Here is a 9,485-nt window from a genome sequence, read left to right as displayed (position 1 = left end):
CATGCAAGTTGGTGGCCTCCTGTGGGAGGGAGCTCCACAGTTTATGTGCAGTGGGAAGAAGGACTTTCCTATATCTGTCCTGAGTCTTCCAGCATTGATCTTCATCGAATGCCTGTGGGCTCCAGTGTCAGGAAAGAGAGACGGACGCTTTTCCTGACCTGCTTCCTCCCTGCCAGGCCTTCCCTCCCCTTCTGTCTCCTCTTACTTTCCTTTTCCCCAAAACAAAAAGTCCCAAGCGCTGCAGCGTTTCCTTAAAGGGGACCCCATTGCACGGCAGAGGGGAGAGGAAGACCGTGATCTTGGCCAAGATGCCCTTAACGCATCACACCTGCCGCCTTGTACAATAAGATGATCATTTTTTAAAAAGTAGTGTTTGCAAGTAAAGTAATGGCTGTCGCTTCTGTTTTGGTTGTTCCACCTTATACATGAGAAGAAGATCTCTGTCCAAGTTTGCCGCAGTGGAAAGTCTCTTTGGCAGAAGTCCCAGTTCTGGCTTAGCCAGAAAGAGCTCCCTTTCCGGAAGGAGCAGCCTGTCCGATTCTGCCAACCTTCGATGAACGAGGTCTAGTGTTACCAGAGGGACCAAATCACTTTCTCCGTGCCAGGCATAATTCTATACACTCTTAATCTTGTCGCCTCTTCCTCACACCAATGAAATCACAGGGGCCTTTTCTGCTGACCTCATAATGTACCTCTGCCGCAAACAGACATCAGTCTCAGTTCCTCTTGCAGCCTGCAGGGGGCATCTTGCAGTGAGAGTTATTTATTTTTAAATGGCAGCTGGAACAAGGCAAAGGGTCTGCAGTTCTGAACTGCATCTTCCCCTGATGAGCGGATCCTAGTAGGGCAGCTGGCAGACTTCTTGGCCCCTCCGTAGTCTGTAGCTGTTCCGCCTCCTCAGAGATGCTCTGGTGTGAATGGCTCATGGATAAAGAGGACGGGAGTGGGAAGTCTGCTCTTACAGGGAGCGCAGAAGGAAAAGGTTCTGGTGAGAGCTGTTGTGGCCCAGAAACACCTGCAGGGGCGCTGGGTTAGCAAAGGCTGCCTCTCTGCTCCAGGGTTGAGCTGGCTTTCTTTATTTTGGAGCATTCTTGCCTCGCTCTTCGGCCAAAAAGGCTCCCAGTGCGTCTTGCATACAATTGCTTTAGAACAAGCCCTCAGACCTTGAGATTTCAGGACCCAAAGTTGAGACTTCAAGTGTCATCTAGTCCAGCCCCCGCAATGCAGAAATCTGCCAGGTGCCCCTCCAGCCTCTGCTTAACAACCTCAAGGAGGGAGAGGCCACCGTCTTCCAAGGGAGACCGTTCCACTGTCAAGCAGCTTTTGCCGTCAGAAAGTTCCTTCTGATATTTAGTAGGAAACATCTTTCTTGTAATTTGAAGCCATGGGTTCGAGTCCTACCCTCTGGAGCAGGAGAAAACAAGCTTGTTCCCTCTTCCCTGTGACAGACCTTGAGATATTCGAAGATGGCTCTCCTGTCTGCTCTCAGTCTCCTCTTTTCCAGGCTAAACGGATGCAGCTCCTTCAACCGTTCCTCATCAGGCTTGGTCTCCAGACCCTTGGTCATCTTGGCCTCCCTCCTCTGCACACCTTCCAGATTGTCAACATCTTTCTTAAATTGCTCAGAACAGGACACAGTATTCCAGGTGTGGTCTGACCAAGGCAGAATAGAGCAGAACTTTTACTTCCCTTGACTAGGACACTGTATTTCTGTTGATGCAACCTAGAATAGCATTAGCCTTTTTTGCTGCTGCATCACACTGTGGACTCCTGTTCAGCTTGGGGTCCACCAAGACCCCTAGATCCTTTTCACATGTACTGCTCGTAAGCAGATGTCACCCATCTTATATTTGTGCGTCTGGTTATTCCTGCCTTAAGTGCAGAACCTGACATTTGTTCCTATTGAAATTCCTTTTGGTAGCCTGTGCCCAGTTAAGGTAATTTTGTTCCAATCTGTTAAGGTAATTTTGAATCCTGATTCCGTCTTCTGCGGCATTAGCAGGACCTGCATGTAAATGTGCAGTCACCGTGTGTTGCAGCTGTGAGCTGAGCCGTGTCTTGTTCCAGGGAGAGAAGGAAAAGGAAACGGATCCCAGGACTTAAACCCCAGCTGAAACCAAGCCCTGTTCCTGGTTATGGCCTCCTTTGTATCCTGTCCGCTGCTCCCCTCCCTCTGCTTGCTGGTGGAGCCCCTCTGCTAATGAACCGCAGGCACAGGGTCTTTTTCTCCCTGCCTCAGCGATGAGTTATGGCGAGAGGCAGCAAACCGTTGCGCTGGGAGATGAATCTCCATTAGAGGAGACAGACTTTTCCCTGGGCTTTCCTCCAGCCCTCTGCCTGCGGGAGCTGGCAAGGGCGCAAGCAGTGCCAACCAGCTTGGTCTCTTGGCAGAGCTGGAAGTCGCTGGGTGACGCAGAGATTTATCATGCACTGTTTCTTGAAAGCCTCCCCAACAGTCGGGCAATGAACTGCTTTTTCTCTCGCCCCCCTTGCCCCACCCCCGCTCCAAAAAATTATGATTTGAATCCAGTCGAAAGCACTAAGTGCCTTCAGGAGGGCAGCTTAAAGCATGACAAGAAATAAGAGCAGGGCGCTGCAGCGAAATGTTGCAGCAGCTTTCCAGCCCCTGACGTGCTTCCTCTCTCTGGGGCTTCAGCCAGTCTGGAAGAAGAGCCTTATTATGTTGCTGCTCAGAATTTGTTTTTGAAAATAATTTATCTCTTCTGATCCAACTGAGCTGTTAGGTTGGCGTAAATCACATCCATAGTGCACATTTAAAGCACCTTTATCCCACCTTAGCCATCAGAGAATTTTCTTATTCATAAGACACTTGGAAATATTTATACTTAAGGGGGAGGAAATTCACATTTTTAAAGCATTTTTCTTTTCTTTCTTTCTTTCTTTCTTTCTTTCTTTCTTTCTTTCTTTCTTTCTTTCTTTTGTTTCTAATCTGCACTTTTATCTTTTTAAAAAAGCTAAGCATTTAAAGGTGAAATGCAATGGACGAGAATAAAATCCAGCAGAATTATCCATCTAAAACATTGATAAAATACTGATTGATATTTGACTGGTATTGATTTTCCCTGATTAAAAAGGGGAAAGGGGAAGGAAATTCATGTTGCAAAGGCCTGCCTGAACAGGCTAGTTTTTGAAACTGGCAGTTTTATTCGTAATTCCTTTCCTAACAATCCCTAGCGTGGCATTTGCCTTTTTCGCAGCGGCCGCACACTAGGTTGATGTCTTTGTTGATGTCTTTTGTTGACCCCAAGGTCTCCAGGGTTCTTTAGCTCTGATTCCTGCGTTGCAGGGGGTTGGACTAGATGGCCCTTGAGGTACCTTCCAACTGTACAATTCTATGATTTTATGAAAGACATCTGAAGAAGGCAGGGGCAGTTCCTGGTGAACCTCAAGTGGCAGGGAGTTCCACAGAGTAGGTGGGGCCTGCTGCTCCAGAGCCTCGGTCCCTAGAGAGGGCAGCCATCTATCCTGAGGAACAGGAGAGTGTGTCTTCAGGGGTGAATCAAACCACTGAAGAATCACAGCACCTGCTGTGGCTGCAAAGACTGGGATTTAGGGTAGGAGAGCTGAAAAGAATGCCAAGATATTTCACAGCTGGCAACCAGTGCGTCCCTTTGGTTTCAGATAGTGCGTGGGAAGGCGAGTCTAAAAAGGGCAGGACACAATTTTCCATGGCCCTTTAGCAGCTGTGGCGGCTCATTTACCAGAAGTAGCATTAACTAGAGATCTGGAGTTTGGCCAGAATCGAGTCACTACTTCCAAAGTTAAGGCTAAATACCTTACTTTCTGGTAAATGAGCCACGATAGCAGCCAGACGACAGAAAATTTGTGGCCCAGGATTTTTAGAACCATCTACCTGAAACCAAAGAGGTGTCGTGGTTGCCAGGTGTGATTTCTTTCCCCTCCCCCACTATACCTTCTGCGTTGTTTTTGCTGCATTAGCTGCACCGATGTGACCTCCCGGGGGCGCAAGCCTGGCCATGTGTCTGGGGGTCCTGGGCTGCCCAGGCGACGAGACCCCCCTCTTGGCTTCACTGGAGGGGTCCAAAGGAAAGCAGAGCAAGATGATTGGCACCAACTTGACTGCAGGAGTTGCCAGGAGGAGGCGGACAAGGCGCCATCCCAACTCCTCTCCAGATTTTTGTAGAGTTCACTCCTGAGCCTTTTCTTCCCCCAAAGATCTCCCGCAAGGCAGCAGAGGTTAAGAATCTTCGCTTTCCTTCTCCTAGACAGGCTCCCTTCCCAGGTTGAGGGTGAGCCCCATTTGCCCCCACTTCCCTCTACAGCACAGGCAGAAACTGCCTTCTTGCCAGTTGGACCCAGCCGTCCGCTCTGCCCGCCGGAGTCTGCATGCAGGGCCAGCCCCCGACCCCCTGAGGGTTTGAGACCCCTTGGCTTCCCTCACCTGGTGGGGCTGCTGTTGCCTGCTGGCAGCTTCTAGAAGCCACTCATAGTGCTCACACAATACTTACATAATAAATAACAATATAATATTTAATAATACTTTAATTACTTTCCCTTGGTGTAATAGGGCTCATGCTTTGCAGTCTTGCCTTGTTTAGCCACTATGTCTCTGTTATAAATAGTTCAAGCTGCTACCTTCTGCACATTCACATGCCTTGGGTTTAATTTATTTTGCTTTTATTTTACGTCTGTGTTGGTTTGACGGTGATCTGTAATTGTATATGCACTGTGTATTTTGTCACCAGATCATGTTTGATAATGTTGTCGTTTGCAGAATCTCTTAAGTCTTTTTTATTAGTAGTACATTATTTGAATAAGAATAAGAATGGTGATGATGTTGAGGTATTGGAGCATGGAGCACTCCAAATCATTTGCACAGAAAACAGTAGATCTAGCTGAAAGGTGACACAGGGACACCTGCCCTGATCGTTGCAATGCATCCTTTATTATTACCAATTGCATAGGATTATTGTGTGAGCTCGGAAGCTGGTGCGTAGCTGTGACTCTCATGGTGGGACATCCACTTCTGAGTTTCCCACCACACTGCTCCTGCCACACCCACACACCCACATTGATGTGTGCAAGGCGCAATGGCTTGAAGGCCACCAACCCTCTCCCTGGATCCCCAGAGCACAGAGGACCACTCTCCGCAAGCAGCCACCCCTCCATCTGTTGGCGCTTGGCGTTCTCTCTCTCTCCCGCCTCCCTGCCCGCCGGTGATCAATGTAATTGCTCAGCCTCTGTTAAATGCGATTCCTTTCATGCTGCTCCCTAATGATGATGGGGGACTCCTCCCTCTCACGCATATTAAGCAGCAATGGTTGGGCTGTCGCAAGGATGGTTCCAGGAGCCGGATTTGCAAAAGAGAGACAATAAGACTCTTTTCCAGAGACGAGAGCTGGTTTTCTGCACATTTCCCCATGCGGCACTTAGATAATTTAATACTCTGGGCTTGGTGGCCCTGTGTCCCCCGCCAGACCCCCAGGGCTGATCTGGAGCCTACAGATTTGTTTAGCCGCCTCTCCAAGAGACAGAGGGGCTTTGAAGGCCTTGAAGGCTGCGCTCGGGTCCTGCTTTCGGGTCCCATTGGGACATTGGTTGGACTCATCCAGCAGGGCTCTGCTTCAGTCCCAGGTTCAATCCAGTTAAAAGAAGATCAGGAGCCGGGTGGTGTGAAGGCTGCCTGCCTGAGTCCACAAGGAGCGCCTGCCTGTCAGATCAGCAGTCAGCAAAGCTTCCTGGCTTCAGTTTCTGATCCAACATGCCATCAGCCTGGGCTGAAATTAAGACTCTGTTTTTCCCTTATCCTCTCTTGACTTGACGGCCGTGTCTTCCTCTCCCGCCACTGAGGTTGCCTGACTCCCTTGTACTGCCCCCTCGCTTAGCCCTTATCCTGCCCCTCTCCCCCGCATCCCTCTCTCTGCCTGGCTGGCTCCCCGACAGCTCCATCCGTCACCCGCTGTCGCTCGTGATTCTTATCCTCTTCTTCCGCTGAGCTTTGTCAAACTTTATCTGGGATTGCTTCTGCCATAACAATTGCACTCCCCTTCTTTATGTCTGGTGGAGGAGGGTTCTCAGATTTGAATTCTGGGGCACATTTCTTAAATCTGAATTTTGGGGGGGTTTTTTTAGTTTGGTGGTGGGCAGGGAAAACAGCAAAGGGAGAGGTATATGGTGGAGGTTCACAGGCGTGAAGAAAATGGGTCGGCCACATTCGCGCCATGTATTTAAACTGCTATGATGCCTCTTTAAACAGGCTTCCCGCAAAGGATTGATTCTGGGAACTGTAGTTTGTTAAAGGTACTGAGAGTTGTTAGGAGACGACCTACCGTATTTCTTCTCCCAGAGCTAAAATTCCCAGAGTGGTTTAACAGCCAGTCCCTCCTTTCAGGGAAGATTAGTGGCCCCAGCAGGAGCCCAGAGGGCATGTTGCTTGCTGAATCAGCACTACACAAGGCAGCCTTCAGATGTCTTCTAAAGGTTATAGAGTTACTTATCTCCTTGACATCTGAAGGGAGGCTGTTCCACAAGGAGGGCACCACCACTAAGAAGGCCCTCTGCTGCTTCCTTGTAGCTTCACTTCTCACAGTGCCAGAAGGCAATGGGGGTGGAGACGCTCCTTCAGGTATACTGGGCTGAGGCCATTTAGGGCTTTCAAGGTCAGCACCAACACTTTGGATTGTGCTCAGAAACATAATGTGAGCCAGTGGAGGTTTTTCAGGACCGGTGTAATATGGTCTTGGCAGCTGCCACCAGTCACCAGTCTGGCAGCTGCATTCTGGGTTAGTTGTAGTTTCCGAATCACCTTTAAAGGTAGCCCCATGGAGAGCTTGCATCTGCCATGCCTGCATCCTCGCCTTGCGTAGGTAACATACTGATTTGAGCATTACAGTTGGGTTTAACAGCTCCTAGTCACAATGGCTTTGCTTCCACTGCCAGAGGCAGCCATGCAACCAGTAATCCGGAAGACACAGGAGGGGAGAGTGTTGCTTTTGTGTTCAGTTCCTGCTCCCCTCCCCCCCCCAGGCATCTGGGCGGCCCCTGTGAGAACAGGAGGCCGGACTAGGTGGGCCGTTGGCTGATCCAGCAGCCAGGCTCTTCTGATGTTCTTATATCAATGTTGGAAGATTCAGGACAGATCTTCACGCAGCGCATAGTTCTGCTGTATCGGATTTGCTCCCACAAGAGGCAGTGATGGCCACCAACTTGGAGTAGTCAGATTCATGGAAGAGAAGGCTATTGATGGCTGCTCACTACCAGGGCCACACTCTGCCTCCAGGCAGAGGTGAGAGCAATGCTTGTGGGTTTCCCACGGGGGCACCTGGACTAGATGGGCCCGTGGCCTGACTCTGCAGACTTGGCTTATGTTCACATGGAACCTCCAGGTCCAGAGGCAGTCTATCTGTCCAAGGTTCTTAGGGGCCACCGTGCGAACGGGGTGCTGGACTGAATGGGTCACTGGCCTGATCCAGGAGGCTTGCCCTTAGGCTTCTAGAAGAAAAATGTAACCCCCGTCTAAGGCCTTCATCCCACGAGAGCCTTTAGGTGACTCAAAGAACCGCCCCAAAGGCGCCACCGTCTCCCTCAGAAGGAGAACCATTTCTCGCCACGTGGAAGTTGCTTCCATGGTCCTGCCGGGAGAGAGCATCCAGGGAGCTGTCGTGCGCAAAAGATTTATGTGATGAGGAATAAGAGGCGACACGGGCTTATTAAGTTACTTCGTTCCAGCTGCGTTCGGAGAGGGAGTCTCCCCTGCAGAGTTTCGTCTGGCTGGGAGGTCCTGCATGCGGGATGCCGGGACAAGCAAGCAGGCCTCCTTTGGGAAAGGGGCTGGGCTGGATGTGCCCCCTTTGGTCTGATCCAGCCACCAGGCGCTTCTGGTGCCTTTTGACAAAGCTCTCTCACACAAACTGGCAAGAGGGAGGTTTGGCTGGCATGGGCACCAAGCAGCTCCCAGGCCCATTCCTTTCTGCACACCCTCCAAGTGGGCAGTCCCAGAACTACGAAAGCCATCCTGGCTTCTGATTCTCAAGCTCCTCTGCTGGCAGCTTGCAGTGGCTGCTGGAGAGCAGGCGAGGAGAAGGGGCTGCCACCCCTGAATCACCGCTGAGCCCTGGGGGACATGCTGACTCTGGGGGGCAGGCAGAGGGCAGGGCCGGTCTGGGTTGGTGGGAAGAAGGGGGGAACAGAGCGCAAGGAGTCTTGATTCTTTTCAAAATGCTTTGTGCATCTGCCTCAAATCTTGCCCCTTTCTAAAAGTTATTTATTGGTGTGTGTGTGTGTTTATTTTTGTAAATCTACCAAAGAATAAAGTCAAATCAGGAATGAGGGGTTTTCTCAGGACGGTGGGAGGCGTGTGTGCTGTGTCCCATTGGCGCAGTGACGGTGGCTCTTGCCTTCCTTCTGATAGGAAATGCTTTTCACTGGGGGAGGAGGGGGTCACAGAGGGTCAGTTGGGGGAAGTGAGAAATGTCCCACTTTTCAGCTCAGGAGTGTTGGAGGGTCTATAGTAGCCACCAGTAACCTTTCCCCACAAAAACAGCCATGACAACCTGCCTAGCCAGCCAGGCGCATTTTGGACCATATACCTAGAGGCAGCGGCATAGGGATTCGCTTCATTTTAATAGAAATTAAGCTGTCTGCATCCCAGGGATTCTTCAAAGCAGTGGCTGGGCCTTCCGTCCCCTCCATCCCCGAGTCTTGCCGGAGGCTGACGGCCGTTCCTCAGCACGTGCTCCTCTCTGTCACCCTGGCACTCTCGGCTGCCGCTGTGCTAAACGTTCAATCCCTCTGCGCCAGGGCTTCCGGCAACTTAGTGCGCAATGTAATAAACCTGTATGTTCTGGAGATTTTTCTCTCCCTTTCTTTTCTCTTGCTTCTCTTCCCCCAGTCGTGGCGGCTGGCGGAATTGCATTAGTCCCTGTTAAAAACGGCTGGTGGCGGGGTAATAAATTGGATGTGTCAGGCCTTTTTGCTTCTTCATCTCCTTTCATTACCTTGAGCGGTAATTTATCTCTCCCCAGTCACCATCGGTGGGAAGGAGAGCGGTGAGCAGGAGGGCCTGTGATGCTTTCAGGGATGGGGGGGGGGCTTGAGATGGGGGCCAAGTGGAGCAAAGGAAACGGGCAGCCAAGGACCACTGACAGGTGTGCATTTGAAATCAGAACCCCAGGTGGATTTTGTTTCCAAGAATATTCAAATGCATATTATTCTCATTAGTTTCTCTTTCTGTTCCCTGTTTCAGACACTGTTTGATTTGGGTCTCCTTTTAAAACGGCCAGAAATCCAGAGGAGGGAATATTCCACTTAGCACATTAGCACTTGGCATTAACAAAAAAAATTACCTGCAGGATTTTAAGCTTGCAAAAGGCATTTTGCTCAGCTTCCACCTTGACTGAAGCCGTCGCTCTGTCACTACTCAACTGGGGATCCAGCACGACTTAAAGTCTAAATAGAGAGGAGTTAGGGATGCGATGGAAAGCTTACTTCTCTATTACCAGGGA

This window comes from Podarcis tiliguerta, assembly GCF_965153285.1.
Source record: "Podarcis tiliguerta genome assembly, chromosome: 18".
In the NCBI taxonomy this organism is placed as follows: domain Eukaryota; kingdom Metazoa; phylum Chordata; class Lepidosauria; order Squamata; family Lacertidae; genus Podarcis; species Podarcis tiliguerta.
This window is presented reverse-complemented; position numbering follows the sequence as displayed.